At 35.3% G+C, this 14,331-nt stretch overlaps 1 protein-coding gene across 3 annotated transcripts in view; it reads right to left on the reverse strand.

Annotated features, from left to right (window-relative positions):
* Window positions 1-14,331, reverse strand: part of SNTG1 (syntrophin gamma 1) — a 922,421-nt gene that overhangs the window by 620,689 nt on the left and 287,401 nt on the right. For all 3 annotated transcript variants that reach the window (XM_078072397.1, XM_078072398.1, XM_078072400.1), the window contains one exon: window positions 2,293-2,367. The gene's annotated coding sequence lies outside the window, so the exon portion shown is untranslated. The remainder of the gene's footprint in view (window positions 1-2,292; window positions 2,368-14,331) is intronic.

A 14,331-nucleotide genomic window follows, 5' to 3' on the forward strand; every position in this document is an offset into this window, starting at 1 on the left:
TGCCTTCAGCTCAGGTCACGATCCCAGGGTCCTGGGATCAAGGCCTCAAGTCCTGCTGTCTGCTCAGTGGGGAGTGTGCTTCTCCCTCTGCCTGCCACTCCCCCCAGCTTGTGGTCGCTCCACCCCCTTTCTCTCAAATAAATAAATAAAATCTTCCAAAAAAAAGCATTATCAACTCAGACATGTTGCTTATCAATAAGGTGTGTTAAACTAAAACAAACAAACAAACGTAGGAGGCAAAGATATATACCTAAGATGAAGAGAAATGTTTGAAATGCATCTAGAGATATTTTTTTAAATAAAGTATTAACTATTCATTGTGAGGTAATAGCCACCCTCAAATGAATTCCCATTATTCTCCTTATGACTGCCTTTCTCCCTGTTTTCATTTATAGGTACCTCTCTTGGGCTTCCAACAACATTTACAGGGTCTGATACTTCGAAATCACGTGGAGGGAGCTTTGCACAATGGTGACGTGAACACATACAGGGCAACAGCTGACACTGGGAAACCTAAGTAGGTAATAAATGATCTCTTTCGCACAGCAATCACTTTTCCATTTCTGGCTAGCACAGCATAATCCTGGCAATTCCCACTTTTATGTTTCGCTCTCTGTCTCTGTTTAAGTTAATGCTTCCACATGGGCTTCAAAGCAAAGAACTGAGAAGCCAAAGAATCACAGGCTTCCAGGAAATATTAATGTCTGTCAGATCTGTAGGGTTTTGGGGAATGAGGAATGGATTCAGAGGTAAGGAAAAGCAGAGGTAAAGAAACCAAGTAGTTCTGGAACACCCACTCCTGTTTCAATAATTTTTTTTTTTTACCCCTCTCTTTTATCTTTTGGGCTTCTCTCTGATATTTTGTTTGGAGAAAAGGTCTAACTATGAAAACAGTCTAGTGATAAAAAATCATTTGAAAACCTTGGATATAATTTTCTGAGGCACTGGTGTGTGTTCCTTTTGATTCCTTGGAAAATGTGTTTTAGAATTTTCTAGGTTTATTCAAATGATGAGAATGATTTGTATTTTAACCTGAGGCCAAAAACTACCTGCATTCAGGTGGTTAGGGGTCAGGATTCAGTGAAGAAGGAAGAATGAATCTATTAGCAATCTGTCTCTATCTGAGTGCTATTGTGATTAATATGGCATTATGTGGGTTCCATTCTAAATATTTATTATTAAATAATTTAGAATATTGAGTAACCAGAACAACTTCAGATCTAGTTGTTTATTATCTTAAGTGACTCTGAACTTTGCCATACTCCTCGAGAACACAGTCTGGGAAATCCGCTAATAGGCTATCTGTGTGGATGCATTTAGTCCCAGAACTCTATGATTTTCATAAAACACAGATATATACTCAAGAATTCCTGACATTTTAATATTGCATTTAAATATAATTTAATACAACAATATGTACACAACACACTTTTAAGTGTTAATGTTCCTTTAAACATAAAAGATGACAATGAGTTTCATTAGTCTCACTAAAACCATAATATAAGTCCTTGCATGAGAGGAAATAAGAACTCAAAAATACTGTGAAAATTTATTAGGAAAATAGATTTAGTAACTTCAATCCTAGACTTTAGTGACCAGATTCTGCTTTTCCTAGTAAATAGAGTATGAGTCCTTCCAAAAGTAATATTTGTCCTAGAGCCAAAGTCAGAGACTTCTACTCATTTTGCCCCTGCTTTGCCTCTACTGATTCATGAGCTCCCTTTCTGAAGGCATATTCGATTTACTTTACTAATTTTCATTACCCGTTCTCATCCTTTGTTCTGAATAAACAACAGAGAATGTGATCGTTCCCTAGGCTCTAGTGTTGTGAAGCATTTTAGAACACTTAGCCAAGGTCCCCCCTTGTACGGGCACATATTTACCCTTTCTCCGGGCCTGCAGAGCTCACAAAAGTGTGTGACACCAGTTCCCACCTTGATCAGGAGTCATGGACCCCTCACCTAATAAAGTAAGCTTCAGAAAATTTATATTGCTCTTTCCTCTGAATGATGCTCATTAAAGGAACAATATAAATTTAATACAGTTGTTTAAATAAATATGGTGGAAAGCTATGTCCAAATGAAGTCTAACTATTGAACATTAACATGTGTTCATAGTGTTGCCCCCCTCCCCACACCAGGAAATTAAAAAAAATTTCTTATATTGTTCTAGAGGAAAGAGGCTTCATAAAGCTTAATATTGAAGGAAACAACTTATAATAGAAATGTAGAAAAATGAATATTTTTTTCATTAATTTACCCACAATGACTTTTTGAAAAGTAATGGTCTTACCTGAATTTAGGTAGAGCAATATTTTCCTTTTTCAGAGGTCACTTCTCTTGCAATCTTAACATTCTGGAGAATAGTCTAGATGCAGAAAGCAAAATTAAAAGTCCTATGAGCATTCAAAATAGAGGCAATAAAATCTATACACTGAAATTTATTCACTTTATCCATAAGGAAGACATGCATCCCATTTATGTTTATATCATATACATTTTTAACACACTTCTTTGTGAATTTCTAGGAGTAACTCAAAACCTTGTGAATCACCAAGGGGAAAAATAACATCATGAGTATTTCCCAAATGGCTAATATCATAAGATTGAGTTCTGCAGAACACATTTTGGGGAAATTGACTTATAAAAAAAGTACAAAAGCCTATTTGGTAATCTGCCCAAAATAGTATCTGTCAGTAGTCAGCATTTAGATATAAGCTGCCAATACCACAGCCTTTAGAATTAGACTCCAAGTTTAAATTATTGATATCATTTAAAAGCACTCCTTGTGAGAAATAGTCTTTGATTTGATGCCATTATTTTTAATGAGACATAGCTATTAACCCACTCTTATACTGAGGAGAGGGGGTTAGCGTCTATACATCAATTGCTAATTCCAAAGGCTAGAATGATGTTTCTGCCTTTGCCACTTCATTTTTAATGATCCCATTTATGTTATTTGTCCTCCCATGAACTCAATCGTAGTTTTCAAAATGCTCTAACACTTTATTAAAATGATAAGCAAGTGAAATGTTGTATTTAATAGAACAGTGGTTATCAGGAGAAGTTCCAGAGGCATCCAGCTGGCTGCAGAGAAATTGCTTGCATAGCTCATCAAAGATATATATATGATTCAACAGATACAGCCAATTCAGATCTATACAGAGGCCTATGATTAATAATATATGACTTTTTAATAAGATCCACAGAGAAATCTGAACCTTAGCCATGTTGAGAACCCTAAAGTAGAATATAAGCTTCTGGACTATGGTAGGAATAATTCTGGACTGGCTCCTAGATTCCCACGCCCTGGTATATACACTGTATGATCCCTTCCCCTCTGATGTCGTGATTGTGGGTTGAGCTTGTGACTATGATGTATTTCACTTCTGTGATGGGTTTCCATTAGATGACAAACACAAAGGGATTTTGCAAAATCAGTTAATTTTGAGTCAACCAATTTGAGGGAGATTATCTTAAGGTAGCTGGATTTAGCCAAGGGAGGGGAGGTCTTACAAAGGGTCAGAGATTCAAACTGGGAAAGATTCTCCTCCTTTGAAGAATTAAGCTGCCTTGTTGGGGAAGACCATATACCTAAGACCTTCAGAAGGCTGCTAGTAGGAGCTCAGAGCAGTCACTGGCTGATGCAACATAAAAATAGGGAAATCAGTCCCACAAACACAAAAAACTGGATTCTGCCAATGACTTACATGGATTTGGAAAAAGGCCCTGAGCTCAGGGTCAGAACATAGCCCAGCTGACACATGACTGCAGCCTTGGGAAACCCTGCCTGTGACGAGGGTTATTTTTTAATTCATAAATTTGATGATTCAGAATTATGTATTAAGTGAGAATAATATCAATTGCAGTACAATTCTCAACATTGTATCTCAAGGTACATAAAATTTAAGCTTTTGTTGTTTATTTAGTTGTTTTCCATGAACTAATTATTTAACCTGATCCCATTTTCTGCATTTCTTTTTTCCTATAGATGTATTCCATGGGCTTTATTTCAGAAATAATAAATACACAGCAAACCTCTCCAATTAGAAACAAATAAATGAAACATGTCCTTGTTCCACAGGTCCCTATTGAGGTGTAAGAGTAGGAACACTGCTTAGAGAACAATGTGCAGTCATCACTCTGGCAGCTCCACACCTGGTTTCTGTGGTTATAGAGGGGAACCGGTATTGCCCTAAGCAACGATTCTTACATCCCCAGGGGCAAGCAGTACCAAGTACAAGTGAAAAAGGAAAAGGAAACCCGATGGCTAAATGTCTCAGTTTATGTCTTTAGTTCACATACTCACCAGCTTCAATTCCACAACCACCCATTGATGTTTACTTTTAAACAGTAGTTGGTGTCACCACAAAGACTTCATAATGTAACACCATGAGTGAAACAAAGAAGCCAAATAAAAATTAAAAACCAAAAAAAAACCCGAATTTGCTAATGCTATTAAGTCAATACCTAAAGAAGGTAAGTAGAATAATTTATTGCTTAAGAAAATCCAAGAAAGGAAGGATTCAAAGTTTCTGCCAACTGGGAAATACAAGGCAAAAAAAGAAATTCTAGGGACCTGGTTACCATGTCTTTCCTCAGGTTCTAAGTTCACTGACTGGTCTGCCTTTCTATCTCTGCCTTTCCAGGTCATAATATGCATGTTTTATATATAATGTCTAGGATCTTAAGCTGTACTTGTATAAGAAATGGGCAAAACTTATACTACTCCAGTTTCTTTAGAACCAGTAATCCAACTCTATTTTTTGATTTAGGAATTGAATAGAAAATTTTTAAATGAAAAATTTAAGAGAATACTCATGACTTTACAAACACATTCCTGACTTCAGTTATTCAAGGTATGTCATTTAATACAGATATATTCATATTGCTTATATGCCCTATGCTGGATTTTCATAAATTGTTATTCACTGAAAACACTGTACCACAAATACCATTGAAGAAAACAAATTCAGGCATAAGTGTTGAAAAGTTAAAGAAAGAAAATTAAATAAGTGAAATCTAAAGTATTTTGGAACATTATTCATCCATATAGACATTTTAAACAATCATTACTTAATAAGGCACAGCATTATCCAAATCCTACTTGGGTTTCAACATAGGGTTTCTTCATAGACTTGTAAGACAAAGCATCATTATTCAACTGGAAAGTAAATTTTGATGTGTTTTCAAAACAACTTTTTTTTCCATTTTATGAACAATAAGAATTTCACAAGTCAGAGCTTTTAAAATGGAATGTTTGTCACTATTTTGGAAAATTCTATCAGCTTTGATGTTACGAAAAGAAAAAAACAAAACAAAACAAAACAAAAAAATCAAGCTCTGTTGCAACTGATGTCAGCAGAACTGCAGTAAGCTTTCTTCTTGCCCAAACTCACTCCAGCACTCTATTATAGTTAACAAAAGGCATTCTGTGTCCTCCAAACATGAGTCTTTTGTTACAAAATAAAGTATGTTGCAATAGAATGACAACCTCAAATTAAACTTGCCAAGGGTAGTTAAAAGCATGCATACTGCAGTGTGCTATAAACACAGGGGTCAGGATTTACCTTCATGTTGCAGGCTAGTAACAAGCATTCCACACTACAGGGGGTAGGAATATTAATAATGACATTTTAGGGTTTTGCTTCAAGAATGCCAAAATATTTATTAATTAATTATTTTCATAATATTTACAGAAACATAATAAGTGACACAGTGATGTTTTCTTGGCTTGCATTTCAAAATACATTTTATAAGATTACTGTGCCAAGGCAATGAGCTGATTTATCAGTCAGCTTAGGATAACAGAGACAGGGAAAAATCACATCTTTCAAAACCATGACAGAAATTGTAAAAAGGGTCATAATTCTTAACTCTTCCCTGTACTCAGACCTTTTGCAATTGGCCCACAGCATCTCCCAGTAAGAGTGTTTAGTTCCTTACCACTTAAATCTATGCTGGGCTTGATGAGTAGTTTCCACAAAATGAAAAATATGTTAATACTGGAACCAGGGCTCAAAAAGCTTTGCATATTTCCACTTTCTCTCAGAACTTTTCCAGTGGAAATAACAAGCCCAGAAGAGCCTGCTGAATGATAAGAGCTCACACAGAGGAGAGACTAATTGTCCCATCTGAGGCCCTAGATGTTTGAGAAGTCACCAAAAGTGCTTATCTGACTCACAGTCAACCACAGAAACATGCAAGAGCCAAGACTAGAGATTTTTAGCTGACTCATAGTCACATAAGCAATAATAACTACTTATTTTTTCAAGTTGCTAAAATTTTGGATAGTTTGTTATATACCAAACACTAAGGAATATAACCACAGAAATGAAAAAAATTATGCATGCAATTGTACATTTAACAGATACTTTCATGAATCTCATATTTCTCTCATTTACATTGAATTGCTTAAGCAGTAATTATATATACATTTTCTTATTGTATTCAGAGAATATCCTTTGTAGACTTCTACAATGGCATTAGTCTGTGAATTATTGGGTGTCTTTCTGTCTTTTGTTTCTATCACTGTCATGACAAAATAAACCTGTATACAATTATTGCAAAAAATCAAAAGTCATAGTCAATGTCCTTCACTGCAGCCACAGAAATCCATCTCTTATCCCCTGGAATTAATGCAGCAATTTGGAAAACAGTTTGCTAGTCCCTCAAAGTGTGAAGTGAATGTATAAGAGACATCTGCTATTTCATGTGTTAACAGAGTCTCACAAAGGGAGCATTGTTTAAGTATTTGAAATAAAATGTTACATGAAGAAAATTTAAGCATCTGAAAATGATATGTGTTATAATACAATATTTATAAAGGTAAAACAGAAGAAAATTAAATGCCATATTGCTTAACCATACATACTTTTCAAAAAAGCAAGGGGAAGGAGAGGATTCTGGGAAGATGGCAGAATAGGAAGCACAGGGAATCTGTTTTTCCTCACCTGAATGACAGTTGCACTGGCAGGATATGTTTAATGTAATTTTGGAGTTCTGGACTCTATTTGAAGGCCTGAAACTTCCAGGGGGAAAGCTTGGACAATAAATCGTAGTTAATTTTAGCTCTTAGTACAGTAGCTGCTGCACATGTTCCATTCCCAGCCCGATGTCAGGCAGCTGTGCACATGTTCCTAGAGCAGCCTGCACACAGCTTTCGGGAGCCAGAGTGAGCACACAACGACCCTGTCCTCCAAGTACTGGGGATCTGTGTTCTGATCACTGATTGCTGCTTCTGATCACAGAGGTGCAGACAAAGAGATGGGCGGCCATTGTTGCCACACCTCCCCCCAATATGGTAAGTCTCCCCCCACCCTCCCGCAGAAGTGACTTCTAAGGCGATTAAGTGCTCTTTACCACCACCTTAATTTTCTCTTTTTCTCCTTTGGGAGTCAGATTTTAAAGGCCAGGACATGTACATGCAAGTGTATATTCAGTGACAGTTATAAAGCAGCTGTGTATGTCCAGTAAAAGAGCATAGAGTCAGAAAAAGCCTAAGAAGAACTTAAGTTGACATCTGAGACAAATACTTGGCACAGCAACCGCCTATAAAAGTTAAACTAAAAAAAAAAAAAAAAAACTAAGCAAAAATTATTTTAAAAATAGAAAACTCAGGGAAGGACAATATGATTTCTAGTGTTATATTATTAGACACAAATGTCCAGTTTTACAACATGCACACACACACACACACACAAACACAAAGCACACAAAAAAACTGGAAAGTATGGCCCATTCAAAGAGAAAAAAAAAATCAACCGAAACTGTTTCTGAAAAATAACCTACTGGCAGATCTACTAGATAAAGACTTTAAAATAACTGATTTGGAGATGGTCAAAGAACTAAAGAAGAATATAAAGTCAGAAGTTTATGTATAAACAAAATGAAAATATTAATAAAGAGAAAGCCTAAAAAGAAACAAAAAAAATCTGGAGTGAAAAGTATAATAAATTCAAAGGCAGGTTTGAACAGGCAAAACAAAAGAATCAGCAATTTTATAGATAAGGCAATGGAAATTATTGAGTCTGAGATGCAGAAAGAAAAAAAAGGTTGAAGAAAAGTAAACAGAGCCTAGGGGGCTTATGGGACATCACCTAGAAAACAAACATGCATGTGGTGGAAGTTTCAAAAGGCAAAGACAGAGAGAAAGGAGCAAAGAGAACATTTGAAGAAATAATTGCTGAACTAACTTAAGTTTAATGAACATTAACACACCCATCTAAAAAGCTCAATGAACTCCAAACAAAATGAACTCAAAGAGACACACACCAAAGCACATTTTAGTCAATTATTAAAAGCCAAAGACAGAGAGAAAATCTTGAAGGCAGCAAGAAAAAATTGATATATAATATACAACTGATTCTCAATAAGATTATCAGCAGATTTCTCATCAGAAATTTTGAAAGCCAGAAAGCAGTAGGTAATATATTCAAAGTACTAACTAGAAAAACAAACAAAAAACAAAAAAACAAAAAAAGCTATCAACCAAGATCCCTATATCTGGCAAAACTGCCCTTCAACAGTGTGGGGGAAATTAAAACATTCTTCTAAAAAAAAAGCTGAGGAACTATGGAAAGAGCCAAGATGTCCATCGACAGATGAATGGATAAAAAAGATGTGGTGTATATGTATATATATGTGGTGTATATATATACAATGGAATATTATGCAGCCATCAAAAGGAATGAAATCTTGTCATTTGTAACATGGATGGAACTGGAGGGTATTACACTGAGCGAAATAAGTCAATCAGAGAAAGACATGTATCATATAACCTCACTGATATGAGGAATTCTTAATCTCAGGAAACAAACTGAGGGTTGCTGGAGTGGTGGTGGGTGGGAGGGATGAGGTGGCTGGGTGATAGACATTGGGGAGGGTATGTGCTATGGTGAGCGCTGTGAATTTAGTAAGACTGTTGAATTACAGACCTGTACCTCTGAAACAAATAGTACATTATATGTTAAAAAAGAAGAAGAAGAAGAGAGCAGGAAGGGAAGAACGAAGGGGGGAAATCGGAGGGGGAGATGAACCATGAGAGACGATGGACTGAGGGTTCTAGAGGGGAGGGGGTGGGGGATGGGTTAGCCTGGTGATGGGTATTAAAGAGGGCATGTACTGAATGGAGCACTGGGTGTTATACGCAAACAATGAATCATGGAACACTACATCAAAAACTAATGATGTAATGTATGGTGATTAACATAACATAAAAAAATAAATAAATAAAAGCTGAGGGAGTTCCTTACAACTAGGCCTGCCCTGCAAACAATGCTCAGGGGAATCCTGCTGGGTGAAGAGAAAGAATATTAGATTGTAATTTGGAGTTATAAAAAGAATTCTCAAGAAAGGCAATACATTGGCAATTTAAAAAAAAAAACCTAGTATTACAGTAACTACTTTATAATGTTACCTTTTTTTCTACATGATTTAAAAGATTAATATGAAAAATTATTAGTCTAAAAGCTAGCATTATTTTAACTTTGGTTTATAACTCCACATTTTGTTTCTTACCTAATTTAAGAGGCTAATGCATTTAAAAAAATTACTAGTTTATTTTGGGGGGAATAGAATGTGTAAAGATTTTTAATTTTGTGACATCAACATCCAAAACCAATACAGATAGAGGTGTAAAGGAGCAGAGTTTTTGTAAGTTACTGAAGTTAGGTTAATATAAATTCAAATTATTGTTATAGTTTTAGAATGTCAAATGTGAGCCCCATGGTAACTATGAATAAATTAGCTACAGAATATACATAAAAGGAAATAAGAATTTAAACATTTCACTACCAAATATCAACTAAGCAGAAAAGAAGTAATGTAGGAAATAAAGGACAAAAGAAAGTGACAGAAATAAGTCCCTTACTTTATTTTTTTTTTTTTATTTTTTTTTCAAGTTATGGTTTAAGTTTTATTTTGGAACATCAACCCTGTGAGAAATACATGTCTCAGTAGGATTTGATTTCCCTATAGGTACTTTCCCAAAGAAACAAACAAAAGCATGATGAGACTGCTTGATTTTCAAATGTCACTTGTTTGCCTCAGAAACAGTGTACTTGATACAAAGGTGTCCTAGAAATCCTAAATCTATACATCATAGTTTCATTGCTGGCGGTGATTCCAAAGAGTCAAGAACAGGAGAAGCAGTATTACCTCAGCCCACCTTGCTCACACTTTGGATGATATTTAGCTCCTTCCTGAATGGAGATGAGAAAGGACACAGCCTCCTGTTCACAGGAGTGAGCACTGTGCAGAAATCTTTAACACCTACAGAGAGGGGCTTTCTGTCATCTTCGCTGCCCACAGCGCAACCCTTTTGCCTTCCTTCCAGCCATTACCCTCCTCTAGTCTTTTCTTTCTTTTTCTTCTTTCTTTCCTGTTTATATTTGTGTTTTCTTTTACTTATACTTTTTTTTTTATTATGTTATGTTAATCACCATACATTACATCATTAGTTTTTGATGTAGTGTTCCATGATTCATTGTTTGCATATAACACCCAGTGCTCCATTCAGTACATGCCCTCTTTAATACCCATGACCAGGCTAACCCATCCCCCACCCCCTTCCCCTCCAGAACCCTCAGTTTGTTTCTCAGAGTCCATCCTCTCTCATGGTTCGTCTCCCCCTCCGATTTCCCTCCCTTCATTTTTCCCTTCCTGCTATCTTCTTCTTTTTTTTTTTTAACATATAATGTACTATTTGTTTTAGAGGTACAGGTCTGTGATTCAACAGTCTTACACAATTCACAGCGCTCACCATAGCACATACCCTGTCCCTTACTTTAAATGTAAATGGATTTAACTCTCAAATCAAAAGACAGAGATTGGCAGAATGGATAAAAACTTATAATTCAACTATGTGTTATTTACTAGATATTCATCCTGGACCAAAAGACACAAAGAAATTGAAAGTATAAGAATGGAAAAAATGATCCCATGCAAATAGTAACTAAAAGAGTGCAATGGTAGCTATACAATTATCAGACAAAATAGACTTTAAATCAAAAAAAGTTTATAAGAGACAAAGGGTCACATTGTATATTAATAAAAGGTATAACATATCAAGAAGATAAAATAATTATAAACGTTTGTGAATCTAGTAATAGACTATCAAAATATATAAAGCAAAAACTGAGAGAAGGGAGAATTACATAGGTCTACAATAATAGTTGGAGACTTCAGTACTGCACTCTGAATAATGGATAGAAAACCAGACCAAAAAAGCAGAAAGAGTCAACTTGGAAAACATAGTAACTAAGTAGACCTAACGAACATATGCAAGACACTCTACTGAACAACAACGGCACACTCATTCTCTCAAGTGCACACGGGACATCTTCCAGGATAGGCCATGTGGTAGGCCACAAAGTATGTCTCAGTAGATTTGAAAAAGATAGATATCATACAAAGTATCTTCTCTGACCAGGAAATGTAATACTAAGGAGAAAATCAATAGATGCAAACTCTTACATGAAAAACAAGAACGATCTCAAATCAACAGCCCAACTTGACAAATTAAGGCAGTGGAGGGAGGATGACAAACTAAGCCCAAAGCTAGAAGAAGGAACCAATGATAATCAAAATAGATATTAGAGGGCGCCTGGGTGGCTCAGTTGGTTAAGCGACTGCCTTCGGCTCAGGTCATGATCCCGGAGTCCTGGGATCGAGTCCCACATCGGGCTCCCTGCTCGGCGGGAAGTCTGCTTCTCCCTCTAACCCTACCCCCTCTTGCGCTCTCTCTCTCACTCTCTCTCTCTCTCTCTCTCAAATAAATAAATAAATAAATAAATGAAGAGACTTTAAAAAAAAAAATAGATATTAGATGGGCATCTGCGGGGCCGACTCTTGATTTCAGCTCAGGTCATGATCTCAGGATTGTGATAGTGAGTACCATGTCAGGTTTCATGTTTAGCGGTGAGTCCACTTGAGGTTCTCTCTCCCTGTTCCCCTCCCCCCACTTGCACTCTCTCTCTCTCTTTCTCTAAAATAAATAAATAAAATCTTTAAAAAAATAGATATTAGAAAAACAGCAGAGAAAATCAGTGAAACCAAAAATTCCTTGAAAAGATCAAAAGAATTGACAAAATTTTAGCTACATGGACTAGAAAAATAAAAAAAGAAAGAAGACCTGAATTAATAAAATCAGAAATGAATGTGGAGATGTTACTGCCAAATCAATAAAACTAAAAAAGATTTTAAGAGAGTACTATGAACAATTATATGTCAAAAAATTGAATAATCCAGATAAAATCAACAAATTCCTAGAAACAAAAATTTAAGACTAAATCACTAGGAAATACAAAACCTAAAGGCATCACACTCCCTGATTTCAAACAATACAAAGTTACAGTAATTAAAAACAGTATAGTATTGGTGTAAAAAAAAGATCAATGGAACAGAATAAAAAAATCAGAAATAAATGCACACATATACAGTCAACTACTTTATGACAAAAAAGCCAAGAATATTCAATAAGAAAGGTACAGTCTCTTCAATAAATGATGTTGGGTATATTGGACAGTCACATGCAAATTAATGAAATGAACTACTCTTTTATGCCACACACAAAAATTAACTCAAATTTATTAAAGATTTGAACATAAGACTAACTATAAAAATTCTAGAAGAAAACAAAATCAGTAAGCTCTTTAACATAGATCTTGGTGATGATTTTTTTTAATCTGACACTAAAATCAAAAGCAACAAAAGAAAAAATTTAAAAAGGGACTAAATCAAACTAAAAAGCTTCTGCACAGCAAAGGAAATGATCAACAAAATGAAAAGGCAACCTACTGAATGGGAGAAAATTTTTGCAAATCATGTTTCTGGTAAGGGTCTAGTATCCAGAATATATAAAGAGGTTACACAGCTCAATAGGAAAAAAAAAAAAAAAAAGTTAAAAATGGGCAGAGGACTTTAATAGACATTTTTCCAAAGAAGACATACAGATGGCCAAAAGGTACATGGAAAGATACTTAACCTCACCAATCATCAGGGAAATTCAAGTCAAAACCACAATGAGAGATCACCTCACACCTGTTACCATGGCTAGAATCAAAAAGACAAAAAATAGCAAGTGTTGGGGAGGATGTGAACAAAGGAGAACTCTCATGCAGTGTTGCATGGGAGTGGGAATGTAAATTGCTGCAGCCACTATGGAAAATATAGAGGTTCCTCAAAAAATTAAAAATAGAACTACCATATAATCCAGCAATATACCTTCTGGTTATTTATCCAAAGAAAATGAAAAGAATAAACTGAAAAAAAGTATGCAGCCCCATTTTCATTGCAGCATTATTTACAATATCCAAGATAGGGTACAACCCAAGTGTCCATCGATAGATAAATGGATAAAAATGATATACACAATGGAATACTATTCGGCCATAAAGAAAGAATGATATATTGCCATTTGTGATAATATAGATGGACCTTGGGGCATTATGCAAAGTAAAGTTAGTCAGACAAAGAAAGATAGGTACTTTATGATCTCTCCTACATAGAATCTAAAATATATATGTAACCAAGCTCACAGATACAGAGATCAGATTGGTGGTTGTCAGATGCAAGGAGTAGTGGGCAGGAGAAATGTGTGAACTATTTTTGTTGTTTTTCTTGTAGTTTAAATTTGATTTAAAAAAACATAATCACTAATCAAAATTCTCTGGATATAAAAAAGCCCTAGGTGAATTCTACCAAACATTTAAGGAAGAACTATTAACAATCCTTAAATTTTTCTAAATAATTGAAGAGAAAGGAACACTTCCCAATTCATTCTATGAAGCAAGCATTACCCGATACCAAAGCCAGATAAAAATACTACAAAAACCTACAGATCAACATCACTTATGAACAATGATGTAAAAATCCTCAACAAAATATTGGCAAACCAAATTCAGCTGCATATTACAAGGATTTTACACCATGACCAAATGGGATTTATTGGTGGAATGCAAAGATGCTTTAACATGTAAAAATCATTTGATGTAATACAGCACATTAACAGAATAAAGGGAGTAAAAACCACATGATCATCTCAACTGCTACAGAGAAAGCATTCAACAAAATTCAACACTCTTTCTTGATAAAAGTACTCAACAGGCTCACATAGAAGGAAAATCTCTCAATAAAACTAAATCCATATATTCCCATAACAAAATTTATACTCAGTGTTGAAAGACTCAAAAGCTTTTCCTGTACAACCAGGAACAAGGCAAAGATGACTGCTTTCACCAATTCTATTCAACATAGTCCTGAAAGTTCCAGCCAGAGAAATTTGGCAAGTAAAAGAAATAAAGATATCTAAATTGGAAAGGAGGAAGTAAAA

The sequence above is a fragment of the Halichoerus grypus genome, chromosome 5 (assembly GCF_964656455.1).
Source record: "Halichoerus grypus chromosome 5, mHalGry1.hap1.1, whole genome shotgun sequence".
Classification (NCBI taxonomy): domain Eukaryota; kingdom Metazoa; phylum Chordata; class Mammalia; order Carnivora; family Phocidae; genus Halichoerus; species Halichoerus grypus.